At 35.7% G+C, this 14439-nt stretch overlaps 1 protein-coding gene and 1 long non-coding RNA gene across 5 annotated transcripts in view; one reads left to right on the forward strand and one right to left on the reverse strand.

Annotated features, from left to right (window-relative positions):
- Positions 1 to 14439, reverse strand: part of MACROD2 (mono-ADP ribosylhydrolase 2) — a 1929479-nt gene that overhangs the window by 1324446 nt on the left and 590594 nt on the right. The window lies entirely within an intron of this gene.
- The window catches only part of LOC112673572 (uncharacterized), a 140858-nt gene that overhangs the window by 114917 nt on the left and 11502 nt on the right, over positions 1 to 14439 (forward strand). The gene's annotated exons all lie outside the window — the stretch shown is intronic.

Genomic DNA, 14439 nt, shown 5'->3' on the forward strand with positions numbered 1-14439 from the left:
TCTAGACATCAACTCTTGATAGAATTCAATTTTAAATATAACAATGTTAATTTAAACTACTAGTTAAAAAACTCATCACAGATTCTATTGGTGGATTCCATCAATATAATGATACCACTGACCTGTAGGATATCCTCTATCTCAAATTAAACACAAAAAGGAATTGAACTATCTTTTCTTCCCAGCTTAGGTTATGAAAAAAAATAAGCCTTAAAAAGAAAAAAATCATAATTTAGACTTCAAATACAAAATTATAGAAAATCACAACTGAAAAGAAGTTGTTCCCTGACTTCCAAAAACCTGACAGGAGCTTGACAGGAAGCATTTTTTGGAAGTCAACCATCTAAAATGTTGCTTATTCATGATGTGCCAAGGTAGAAAATACTGAGAGGGAAATGAGATTGCAATCTCTCCTTGTCCAGCTGTCAAAGATGACAGAAAATTTCTCTTCCACTGAAGAGACAAAACTTGAAAAAAAAATCACATTTTCTGAAAACCACACATCACCTCAGTGAGTTTGAAGAACATCTAAAAATGGATGTAATGTGACAGCAGCCCCCTGGACACCAATTCAGAAATGACAAAGATTATTGCTGTAGTACAGTGTGAACAATAGGAAATCAGCAAATCATAATGAAGAAAAGAGTCTATGCATGTAAAACCACAAAGCAAGATTAGGCCTTCAGCGTGTTGGGGAACATAAAGATACTGAGCAAGGTGACAGCTTACAAACCACAGATAGAGGTTTTTTTCCTGGTGTTCACTTAATATGTTACCCCATCTTCTCTTCAATATAACTACCAATTACACAGTTTAATGGTAATGAATCAGTGACCCTGGAAGGATTGCCAACTCATACAGGACTTATACATCTAGTGGTTGACTAGAACACTACACAACATCTGAAGAGTACCTTATTTTTTTTAAAGATGTTATTTATTTATGACAGACACACACACACACACACACACGGAGACAGAGACAGAGACACAGGCAGAGGGAGAAGCAGGTTCCATGCAGAGAGCTTGACATGGGACTCGATCCCAGGTATCCAGGATTACACCCGGGCTGAAGGCAGCACTAAACCGCTGGGCCACCGGGGCTGTCCTGAAGAGTACCTTAAAAGAATGACTATAACATCCAACACAGAGCAGTTTTTTTTTGTTTGTTTGTTTCTTCTTAAAGCTAGAGAACCCCAGTCAAGGCAAGCTAATCCTTTAAACCACTATAGAAAGGCAGCTACAAGAATGTCAGATGGAAACCCTTCTCCTTCCACCTGCTCTCTCATGTCACCTCTCATCCTCCCGGTTCTCTTCAGTTTCACTTTCCAATAGATATATAACACTAAAAAACTACATCTCATTTGTAGAGAATGAAAAGTCATCTCAATTCAGTGATCCTGTACTTTTCTTACCCACTATAATTACTCTATATCTTAGCTATTGGCTTTCTTTCCTCATATTTAATTCCAGTCTTCATGAGAGTTTTATTTTTTACTCAATTCACTGCCTTTAACAAAGCAGACTCCATCAGCATCATTGCTTTCTTCCTCAGAATATCCTTCATCTTACCTGTAACTAATGTGCTTTTGACCTTCTCCAAATGCAGAGGGAACCAAATTTTATTATTTTTTGAATCTCTGATACCAGGCACAGTCCCTTACACTTGGAAGGTGTTCAAAAAGTGCTCATAGGTATTAAGTACAACACTCTGAAAGAGTTCTAGAACATTTTGTGCTATCCTCTTTTTTTCTTGCAAAAATATATACCATAAATACTGGAGCACAGGTGCAGACCCCATGAATAGTTAGAAGCCTGGGCATCTAGTCAACCTGATGATGGATCAAAACAAAATCCCTATGCATCATTTCCTCTCTTCTACAGGGTTACCATTCCACTTTCCAGGATCTCTCTTGCCTTGCTGGTCTCAACATTGCAGATATTCCCTCTTGTACCCCAGAAGGTGATACAGTGGTGTAAGTTTAAATGCTATAGTGGTCCCCAGAAAAAGAAGGTGTGTGTGGAGGGGGAGTAAAGAGAATAAAAGCAATGTTCTAACCTTTGTTAATTCCAGATTAATGAAATTACATAGCAGAAACGTAGTCTTTTGCATCCATTGCATCTTTTCCTCATCTTTACTATCCCCTCATTTCCAAACTATCTACTGGAGATACTGCTTGGCTTTAGGCAATACAGCTCTCAGCATATTCTGGTTTTATTTATTTGGGGATGATGGTTGGAGGATGTAAAGTTGAGGAGGCTTCAGGCTGCCCTTTGGAGGCAGAGAGTGGGGGAATAACAGGGATGAAGTGGGGAAAATTATGTATAATTTTACATCATAGTAATTATCTCCTCTGAAAACAATCAAGGGGATGAAAAGATATTTAGAGATTCACCTCATCTCAGTTTTACAGATGATATGGCAGAGAAAAAAAAAAGCATTATCTTCCATATCAATATTCCACTCAAAATACTTCTGGCTTAAGAGAACTTTTGAAATAAATTGTATAATGAAAAATAAAATTAAGTTAAACTCCTTTTAAATTCATTATCACATTAAAATGATGTTTTAATAAAATTCTTATTCTTATAGATGACAAGCTCTGTGTATTGTAATAAGCAATAGAATTACACCAAATAAATATGAAGATAAATAAACCTTAAAAACAAATTGTGCAATATTTAAAAATTAATAGATGCAGTAAAGCAAAACATAAATCAAATTCCATTTTTCCATTCAACATTAGATTAGTTTATAAACATTTTCTTAAAATTTTGTTTTCTGTCAAATGTGTTTCATATCATTGAGGGAAAACTCAGCATTTGTTACCATTTGTCATAATATCCCTACAGTTTTTATTCCAATATTATATGAGAATTAGTTTTATACTCTTGGCTTTGCTTTTATCTTCTTGATTTTTCAAAGGATGCTTACACCCCATGGTTAATACTCATCATACATTTAATACTTGTAATTTAAGACTTGAACCTAAATCAAGATGGCAATTAATAAGGAAGTCACATACATGAATAAAGTTTTGATCATGAAAAAGAATCTCAAAATTGAAATAGGTCTTATGTCTGTTTTAATGATAAATACATCAGTCAGAAAGTAATTACTATAATCTATTAATAAACAAATATTGTCAGCACAACTGATAACTGTATGTCAGCATTTTTTACCTCTGTATTACAGAAAGGTCCTCTCATTTCTGGACACTATTGTGACAGGACATTCTTTCTGAGCACAGAGAATTCAGCATTAATGAGCGGGATCATTTACTATGAGCATGGTCAGTATTGCCTCTGCTTTTCTGGAAGGTTTAAAAAAAGAACACTTTAAGTGACTTTTTCCAGGTACAAATCTGGCTCTGTTGGATCTCTGTTAGCAGGCTTAGTGAGGCAACCTCTGCCTTACACTATGACAGGTTGAATAAAAGCACTGGTGAGAAGTCTAGTGATAATTTCTAACAATTAACAGCAAGCACAAAATGAGAAAGCCACTACAATGCCAGCTTTCCTCCACTGGTGCCTGATCCTGAAGAACACAGAAATAACTCCACAGTGATTACAAAGATGAGATATTTGCATTTTTTAACACTCTCTTTAGGGGTTTTATGCGTTTTTTTCTTTTAAATTTTGGTGTGTGTGTGCGTGTGTGTGTGTGTGTGTGTCTCCCAGACCAGTATAAAGACATAGCTCCTTAAAGATGTATCTTTACCTCCTCGTCCTCATTGCATTTTACACTCAATATTCACCATATAATTGTTGACTAAAATGCTGACTCCAGAACTCTGCCTGGGAAAGGATACTAGAACAAAAAATTTCACTAAAGATCACAAGGAGGTAAAGGAGATTGAAGCTGAGGGGTGACATGGGTCTGGACTTTTTATTCTCTTCCCTATAAGAAGTATGCCTCAAGGCCATAGTCTCCTATTCAGAGCTGTTAGTCTCAAACACATAATTTCAGATTAAAGAAAGGATAGGTCTAGGGTTCTTACTTCAACAGGTTATAACTATTTTAGATATCTTTTTTTTTAAGACTTTATTTATTTGAGAGAGAGCACATGCACAAGTCAGGGAAGTGCAGAGGGAGAAGCAGACTCCCCAAGGAGCGGGAGTCAGACTTGGAACTTGATCCTGAGACTCTGGGATCATGAACTCAGCAGAAGGCAGATGCCCAACCAACTGAGCCACCCAGGCAAACTACCTGCTTTAGGTATCTTGAAAACAAAAAGCTTCAAATATTGAAAACCAGAGTCATCATCTACAGATGATGCTTTCTTCCCATGCTTTCTTCCCATGCTCCACAATATTTGTAGCCATACAGGCATGCTATGTAAAACCTCTGATGAAGTGCTGGTTTGAGCAAATTCTCTGAACAATTCTGTGGTAGGACCATGTATGAAAATGAATTTGACACCCTCAGTGGAGAGGGGGCAAAACAACAAAAAAAGAGCCAAAATTGTGGCCAAATATTAGGGTTGAAAAATATTCACAAAGGATGCTCTAAACTAATAGAATATGAAAAGATATGATATTTGCCATAATTGAGCAGAAGCTTAAAATTCCATGTTCCTCAGTCTCTCTCTCTCTCTCTCTTCTCCCAGGCATTGTCATTTCCCAGATAGGGGCTACTCCTCGAGCTTGGATCTCAGAATTAGGAGAAACACTGAACAGAGAATCCCAGTCTACCTGTAGCTAAGCAAAGCCATACCTGTCACATAGTAGATACTTAGTACATAAATTTAAATTTGTATACATATTTTATGTGCATAGAAAAAAAAAGGCCTCAAAACTCACACTAAACTATTAAAGCTGATTTCATCAACCTACACATCAATAATTTTTACTTTGTTCTTTACTGTATTGTTTGAGTTTTTAAATGAATATGTACTGTTTTTGTAATTTTTCTTCACTTTATTTTTTTAACTATCCATGCTGGCCTCTATTTAACATAGATTGCTGAGATTATATTATAATGAATTTGCTTTTCAAGAAAAATAATAACAATAATAAAAATGTGTTAATTTAAATTAAAAAAAACAATCAAAAGGTTCATGAACAGTATGTGATCAGAGGAACACATGGAGCAAAACCAGTAATACATTCCATCTGTGGCCTTTAAAAATTCATTTAAAATATATTTGTTAAATATTAAATCTGTGCAAAACAACACAAGGAGATAGAAAAATGGACAAAACATAATCTCTGTCCATTAAATGTCCATCTTCCAAAAACTTGACTTGCTCATTGATAAGTACGAGTCAAGCTAGTAATATTATGTCACCTACGACTGTGAGAGGGAAAAGCCTCACTTCGGGCCATGTTTCAGAAGCATTTTGAAAGGTAAATAAATTTTGAAGGGCCATGTGGAAAAAGACATGTCAAGGAAGAGGAAAAAGAATTCAGAAAATAAGGGGAAATAAATGGCATAGGGCTTTGAACAGAGTTTTCTTAGAACCCAAGGATCAGGTAAGAAAAACATTAGAATTAAAGCTAAAAAAAGTAAGTCAGATGGTCCTTGTCACTGTCTGGAGTCTTCCTATTGGCATGCTCATTCCAATAGCATATATATTAAGTGTCATACCAATACAGAGAAGATTGTCAAGGGCATGCAAGTTCATGAAGAACCTCATGTATTTCTTAAAATAAGCAATAACAATTAAGAAAAAAAAAGACAAATAGAAATGTACTGATAATCCCAACTGATTTAGTAAGAGGCAGACAAATTAGTTGTTGAAATACCTGAAAGTCCAAAGGCCCAAAGAGTCATTCCATTGGTGAATTACATTCCATTGGTGAATTACATTTCCCCACTTTAAGTGGGGAAATGTAAAAAGTCTATAAGTACAAGAAAATGTTTAAAATTGTTGGGTTCAACTAAAGATCTGTGAATCATCTCCTTGAAAGAATGTCCCAAACATACTTCAATAAATATTAGATAATATGCAACTTTTTCCACTGTAGATAATAATGTTCTTTTAGGTTTAAATTTTGTTAGCTTATCTTCTTGAATGCTTATAAATGCCTAAATAAATTTATTTTCTTGATGATGGGTATAGTTTTATACTAAAAACGCAAGGCACCCAGTCTGGTGTGAACTAATTAAAATCCTATTTATATAAGAGATCAATAATCTAGGGGAAAAGACATTATAATTAGAAATAATCTGCAAATATAGTTAGAAGATCTATATCACTGCTGAGTTACATGAATTTTTAGAAAACAAATGTTAATTTTAACTGACTGCAATTTGATCTTTGAGTTTCTGGGACCTACTTCTTGAAGGCTAAACAAGTTTAGCTACTCAAAATTAGCTACTGTCAACAAGTTTAAGCAAAAACAAATAAAACAATTTTTTAAAACTTCTCTTGCAGTATAAGTTTTAGAAATTGGTGTAGATAGGCTTTTAATCTCAGCCACCTGTGAAGAATTCTTTTCTTTTCTTTCTTTTTTTTCACTCCATTTCTGCCCAAATCCCCCAATTGCATTCTGCAGCACACCAAATATCTTGTGTTGTTTTAAAATCTCACACTGTTGAAAGACAGGATAACAGGATGCTTAAGAGGATGGGCTCAAGAGCCAAAGTGCTGAGACTCCAATTCTGGTCTTGCCACTTTCTAGAAAAGTTACTTAACTTTCACCTGCTTCCATTTTCTCATCTATCAAGGATAATTATTGCACCAACTTATAGGGTTGTTGTAAATATTAAAGGAGTTAATAAATGTATAAAGAACTTGGCACATAATAGGAGTTGCTAGGAGCTAATGCTCTGATTGTTTTGTATCTATAGCTCTCTGAGACGGAAAAATGAGGACAAACCTTTATGTTTTAGAGTCAAACATAATAAATATTAAGATTGATTGATAAGAAAATAAATAGATGGACTGCAGTTTTTTTTAGATTAGAAAGATAAAGGCTTTGCTTGAGGGAGAACATCCAGACTCCAAAGCTAATTTATAGCACATCTCTGCAGTGTGACCCTTCCCAGCATCTGTGCATTTACTATGCCTCTTGAAGACTTGGAGAGATGGAGGCAGAGAGAAAAGCTGAAATCAGTCACTCAAGATTTAGAAAGCCACTCTTTCTGTAGCTTCACAATCATTACATGCAACTGAAGATGCTACACATAAATTATATATTCATTTCAGGTAAAAAGAGTTTTAAAAATCACTTAACTTCTCCCAAAATAATTAATAAACAAATAAATACTATATGCAAGAAAACTATCTCTTTATTAAAGATAATTGTCTGTGACCTGCTTTTAACGTTTAAACAAAGTTTAACATGTTTTCAGGTAACAAAGTATAACTAATTCTCACAAATCAAAAGACTGTGTGCTGAGTTTTGAATTATACTTGAGGGACTTTTCAATTTTTGTTTAAAATCTGGTTCATTTAAGGGAGGGGTGGAAACATACTTTAAGGGGTGAAAATAATTAAATGCATTTCTTACTCAAATGATCTTGCATGCAGAGCCAAGTGACATCCTGAACATATTGTCCTATCATGTTGCTTTGTCCAAGGACTACATTGGTTTTCAATACACAACTCTCTTAAGACCTGAAGTTATTGCCATTCGTGCACACACTTTAGAGAATGTGGTACTCCTATTTTCCTGGGACAGTGGAGCATATGCCTCATTAGGAAGGCTTCTTAATTCTGGTCTTGTCAAATATGAAAACAATAAACAGAATGTGCCTAATTCCACACTATACAACTAAATGGGAAGATAGCAAACTTGACCAAAGTTCCAAAGAAATTTGTCATTAGAACTTGAGGGAAAATTAAGAAACTTGGATTATGCATGTTGGGTAAAAGGCCATAGTAAATAGTGTCTTATAACTCAAGATTCCTACAGAGAGGATGATGAAGACAGACAGCTCTTGTTACTGTCTTTACTGAAGATAAATCCAGCATCACTTTAGTCTCACTCTAAAGTGGCTTCTGGGATAAGATCATCACATGACTTCCACTGCTGATATGATGCAGTCTCCTAAACCCAGATCTCTCAATGTACAAAACCAATTGCCTTTGGATAAATATCTCAAAGTTTCTTGAAAGAAATGTCCAAATACAAATCATCATATTTCATCTCATCTGCATTACACCCAATACTTACAAATACACTCACAGGTACCACTGTTACCCTCACCTTCATTGCTTACTTTGGTAAATGGTACTTCGAATTGCCCAACCCAGATAGAAAACTGGGGGCATCTTTAGCTTTTTACATTCCCATTAATCTATCAGCCAGTTTTATTGATTCAACTTCCTTTCTATCTCAGGAATCCATTATTTTTTATCTTCATTTTCTCTGCCACCACAGCAGTTTAAGCTATCACTTCTTAGCCATACTGCTATAAGGAACTAACTGGTTTCCTCTCTATCCTGTTCTCTATACTTCCACCAGACTAGAGTATTAACTCCAAAATGAAAATTGGACCATATATCCCTCCTGTTGAGATGAAAGCCCATAGCTCTCTGTTCCTCACCCTAGTCTCCAACACAGCCTTTGGTCTGGTTCTATTGAAGTGCTTTCTTACCTCCACACCTTCTTATTCACATCATTCCCAGTGTTTGAACATATTCTTTTTTTATCTAAATAATTTCTACTTATCCTGAAGGCTCAGATCAGACTTTTTTTTTTTTTCAGAAAGCCTGAAAGATTCCTCTCTCTATTACCCTGCTCAACAATCTAGATTAGATGTCCTACTTCTGGATTCCCATAACATGCCCTATTAATCATAGTGCACTTAATTGTCTGTTAATTTAACTGCTTCTCCCATTCCATCAGGTCAGATATTATTTGTCATTAAATCTAGAATTCCTGGCACAATGCCTAACATATATCAGGCACTCTTGAACTGTTGAATCAAATATAATGAATAAAAGACATCGATCTTTAGAATCAAAACATGTAAGGAGAATGCCTGGGGATGTTTTTGTATGTGTTAATAATGAAAACTCATTAACTAAAATAAATAGATACTAAAAACAATAAGCAAATAAGCAAATACAAGTATTTTTAATTAAATTGTATTTTAATGTTGGGAACAAGGTTCTAAGTACCATTCCCCACAAAACTGACTCTTAGGCAGAGATCTGGGTGCAGAAGTTCATTAAGGAGTTCTCTCAGGAACAATGCTTGTAAAAGAGTATAAACAGGAGGACTGAAAAAAAGTCGAACTGAAGTGCAGTTGCAGTAGAGAATTCAGCTGATCCCACCCAACCTCTGAAACTGGGAGGGCCCTTCAGAATTAGCCCCTATCAAGGCAATGGAGCTAGGTTTTTGTGTTCCTGCATTAACAAGTCATTAAATGCAGACTACTCCTGGGGAGGGCCACATTGGTGAGACAGTTACTTTTAGCAGAGAGGTCAATCCCCACAGAGGCAATTAGTTTTGAATCATCAGCAGTTAGTACTTTTAGCAACTCACAGAAGGAATGTCTCATCCCTAAAGGGGTTACCAGAGTGGTAACAATGGTACAAATGTCCCATCATACTGCGGACCCCTAAAAACTTCATTAATGTAAAGGGCTCCTGAATTTCCATAAGGTTTATCTCCTACCCTCCGGATCAGACATGCTAATACATCTAAGAATTTCTAATACATCTAAGGCTTGCAGCTGACTGCAGATCAATCTGATAAACACTGATGAACATGATGTCATCAAATAATAGACTAATGTGATGTGCATCAGAACATCCAGACAGTCCAGATCCCTTCAGAGGGCAAGACAGAACACAGTGCTGAAGCAAGACATAAAATTTTACTGTTGTCTAACCTAAGTAAATGCAAAGTGCTTCTGTTCCTCTTCCCTGATAGGGATGGGAGAGAATGCAGTTAACAGTTCAATGGCTGCACACCATGTACTTGAAGCTTCATTGAATTTGTGGTAGTCTTCTGTCATTCACCAAGATGTATCTTTTTTTGCAGGGGCCAGACCATGTCCATCATCAATGACTTTGCTATCAGAAAATCCATTCTGTAATGGCATCTTTTTATTCAGCCTTGGCCAATAAAAAAAATACCTACCATTGGGCTTCTCAGAGATAATGATTGCTCCTCTCACTAATGAATTCATTATCATTTGGTAAATGGAGCATCCCTTAGATGGAGATATGGCCATCTGATTGGGTTCCCAATCTTAGGTGTATTTGATCAATCAAGCCAACTTCTCTGAGTCTTTTAATTCCTTCATTTACTGTCTACCACAGTAATTCTGGTATATCTATATTTGATTCTGTAGGCCATCACTTTTTGAGCTTCCAAGAGCCATCCTAGCAATATGTTAAAACTATTTCCAAAAGTCATTGCTAGAGTATTAAATTGTGTTTTGGGAGAATCTTCCCAAGTTAATAAACTTTCCCATATTCAACTTCATGTTCCAGCCACTTTGATCTAGCATTCTTTGGATCCAGTCCCAATAGCCTAGTTCCTGACAATACATATTAGCTAGGGTCTACAAAGCTTTGGGCTTTCTCCTATAGCATACCTAATATTTCCTTTTGGCCATATTATATTGTAAATTGACCCTAGATATTGTTCTGACAACCTGGAGAATAGTTGAAAAAAGAAACTAAATCTCAATTCAGTTATAATAGAGGCCTCAGAGTCCATCCTACAGGAATCTTTTCAGAGTTGTTCCCATCAAGGCAAAAGGCTATGACTTTGTACTGTCTATATTAACAGTCACTAGATCTGAGTTAGCCCCAGGGAGGCAGGTATGACTTAGGCAGAACAGCTTCCTTCAAAAGAAGTCAATGCAGAGGGTCTTAGCTCTGAGTCATCAGCAGACAACACTCACAGTAACATGGAATAAGTGTCTGAGTTCTAAAAGGTGGAGCTGGGTGGCACAGCAAAGCAGCCACTCTCAGAAGTATGCCAGAACCTAAAAATAATGGAGCAAACTTTAAAAATTCAGCCATTATTCTTTTCTTTGGCACTTATGAGGGGATAAACAGCCCTGGTATATTGGCTGTCATTTCATGAGGTCAACATTTTCAGGAATAAACTGATTGTAGGATTTGTTGTTCTTGCAAATATTTAGGTCCTCACAAGAAGTGTAAAATTTGAGGAAACAATGATGCATCAAGAGTGGCCTAAGTGGGGGATCTCTGGGTGCTCAGCAGTTTAGCCTGCCTTTGCCCCAGGGTATGATCCTTGAGTCCCGGGATCGAGTCCCACATCAGGCTCCCTGCATGCAGCCTGTTTCTCCCTCTGCCAGTGTCTCTGCCTCTCTCTCCCTCTCTCTGTGTATCTCATGAATAAATAAATAAAAATCTTTAAAAAAAAAAAAGAGTGGCCTAAGTATTTGACTCCTCTGATCCTAGAACACTAGCCTCTGAAAACTTTTAGTCTCAAAAGTTTCCTGAAGCATTTATTTCCTACAGTATAACAATATGATCAAATTCTAAAACTCTTCTTGTGACTTGGACTTAAATGTTAGACTTCTTTGGTAAGAGTTTTATTCTTTTGTATACTAAACAAGTTTCTCTTATATTCATAGTTCCTAATAATTTAATGCTGTACAGATCTGCATACACAATTTAAGAAAAGCACAAGAGAGAGAGAGAGAGAGAGAGAGAGAGAGAGAGAAAAGGATATGCAATTATAGCAATGGCCAAAGTGCCCACTCAAACTTCTGATATTGCTTCAATGTACTTAATGAACTCAGAAAGTATGTATTGATTTCTTTCTCATCATGCTATAGGATTTAAGACCAAAGATATGGACTTTAGAAAGTCTGAGGGAAATTATTTGAGTTTCTATTATCCTTATTATCCATGAAAATATATTTAGGGGCTTTTTAACTCAAGAACAAATTAAATGTAAGATAATTGAAATGTTATATAAGTATTTCACTTAATTTGTAAAACATTTTTTTCAAAGATCTACTTTCTTTGACACTTTCCAAAGCCCTTGTATATTGTACACACATACTGTATATGAACACTAAGACAGATATTAAATTATTTCATCAAAATGCACACAATTAATAAGCAATCTTCCAAATGCCTGACTGTGGTCTTTTTGCCTCAAAGCCAGTATTATTTAGCTCTATCATGTAGCCATCTATAAATATGGTATGCAGTTGACCTTCAAAAGAATAGCTTATTTTAATGTACCTAGAAACACATTTCCCAATAGAGAGTCTATAAAGCAAATGGAACTTAATTTGGGTCAGGGTTTTAACTTTTTACAAATGCAAAACATAGCCACAGATCAGAATTTCTTTCCTCAGGAGGATACCTCACTTGTTTTAATCCTTGAAGCAAACATTGTGGGAAAATTAGAAAGAGCTGGTTCAGCTGATTTAAAGTTATCTGAGCAAGAACATTTCCTATCTCATGCTGAAGTAGAAAATGCCTGAAGTTTCAAATTTTGCACGTTGTTAGACTTTTATTGAAACACAGGGCTGTATGAGGTTTTAAAGAATTGATTGATACTTTTAAAGTTAGAGCGATTTCCATTTTTTAAAAGGAAGATCATTTCCTATCTTTTTATCTTGAAGAGATACTCTTCATAATGATGATTGCCCTAGCTACTGAATATTTTCTCCAGGCAAAAAAAGGGACTAGAGAAGCACATCTGTAAACTTAAACTTACCCCACAATCCACGTGGATTCTGACTTCAAAGCAGAGAAAACCCTAATAAAAATTAAACATAACACACTAATAATACTTCTTAATAATAGCACCTAACAATTATACAACACTTTTCACTTTCAAAGCATTTTATAATCATTAATTAGTTTATCCACACAACATCCCTATGACTTATGCCAGAGTTATTATCCTCATTTTAAAGATGAGGAAACTGAGATCAAATGTGATTAAGTGCCTTGCCCAAAGCCACATAATGAACCAGTAAGATCTGTGCCTGAGTTCATAATAGCTCAGGACTAGCAGAGAGTATGGAAATTCTTGAGATCCACAAATCATCTGCTTGAAGGATAAACCTATTATTATCCCCACTCATCAATGATACCCTCCTTTCTTCATTGACTTCTGTTAAACAAAGCTAAGAAATTAAGAATCTTCCCTTTATAATATCTAATTAGTGAGCTCGCTTAAATCAAACACAAAGTAAAAGAAAAACCAGTATGTTAAGAACATCCCGGTCTCCAATATTATTGTCATTGGACCAGATATACTTGGTGATGAATCACTGAAAGATTCTCTGTTTTTAGTAGAAAAGAAGCTGATAATTGGCCCTACCCTGCAGCTATAATTAATACAGCCTCCTTGCCCCCAAATGCTCACTAATACCAAAATCACAACTACTAGTCAAATAAGCCAATGCAAGGAGCCTAAGCAATTTTTTTCTCCCTTTGATAAATAGTAAAAAAAAAAAAAAAAAAAAAAAAAATGCCCTGAGCTCTTTAACTTTGAGAACTTATAAATCTACATGGGTGAAAGAAAATTAATTTTTTTAACTTCTGGAAATGAATTCTTTTTTTAAGATTTTTTAAATTTATTAATGAGAGATACAGAGAGAGAGAGAGAGAGAGAGAAAGAGGGAGGCAGAGACACAGGCAGAGGGAGAAGCAGGCTCCATGCAGGGAGCCCAACGTGGGACTTAGGATCAAGTCCTGGGCTGAAGGTGGCGCTAAACTGCTAAGCCACCGGGGCTGCCCTGGAAATGAATTCTAATGTGTTCCTTATCTGAACCAGTTAGCAAAGGCCAAGATATGTTGCAGGAACAAACAACCTTCAGATTTCAATGACATAACATAATTATTATTTCTTACTCATACTATATGTCCATCTTAGGTTGGAAGAAGTCTCTGCTCCATTTTGTCTTCAGTCAGAGACCCAGACCAACAAAGCTATGAGCATCTGGTTACTCTGACAAGAGGAAAGAACTTTACAAGTTGGAAACTAGATCTTGAAGCTTCAACATGGAAGTAATAAAATAACTCCATTCATATTTCACTGGCTAAAACAAATTACATAATCATGGCTAATTCAAGTAGGGGAGAGAAGTGCAATCCCACCATGTATACAGGGAGGAAAACAAGAATACATGGGAATCACAATAATAACTCTCATCAAATATTTTATTCATTCTTCTTCCAGTCTGCTTCCTGCCTCATTGTGACAAATGCCAGGGCCAGGTGCTTTTGTCCAAAGAGATATATTTAAAGCTATCTTCTTGGCCAAAGACACCTAGCTTTAGCATTTTTCACTTTGAGGCAGGCCAAAGATATGTTAATAACTATCTTCCTGGATTTACAATCAATCTACAGAAATCTGTTGCAGTCCGAATACACTAATAATGAAAAAGTAGAAAATGAAATTAAGAAAATAATCCCACTTACAATTGAACCAAAAGCAATAAAATATCTAGGAATAAACCTAACCAAAGAGGTGCTAATAGAAAGAAGTCAGTCAAAGAAAGACAAATGCCATATGATTTCACTCACATGGA

Source organism: Canis lupus, chromosome 24 (genome assembly GCF_003254725.2).
Source record: "Canis lupus dingo isolate Sandy chromosome 24, ASM325472v2, whole genome shotgun sequence".
In the NCBI taxonomy this organism is placed as follows: Eukaryota; Metazoa; Chordata; class Mammalia; order Carnivora; family Canidae; genus Canis; species Canis lupus.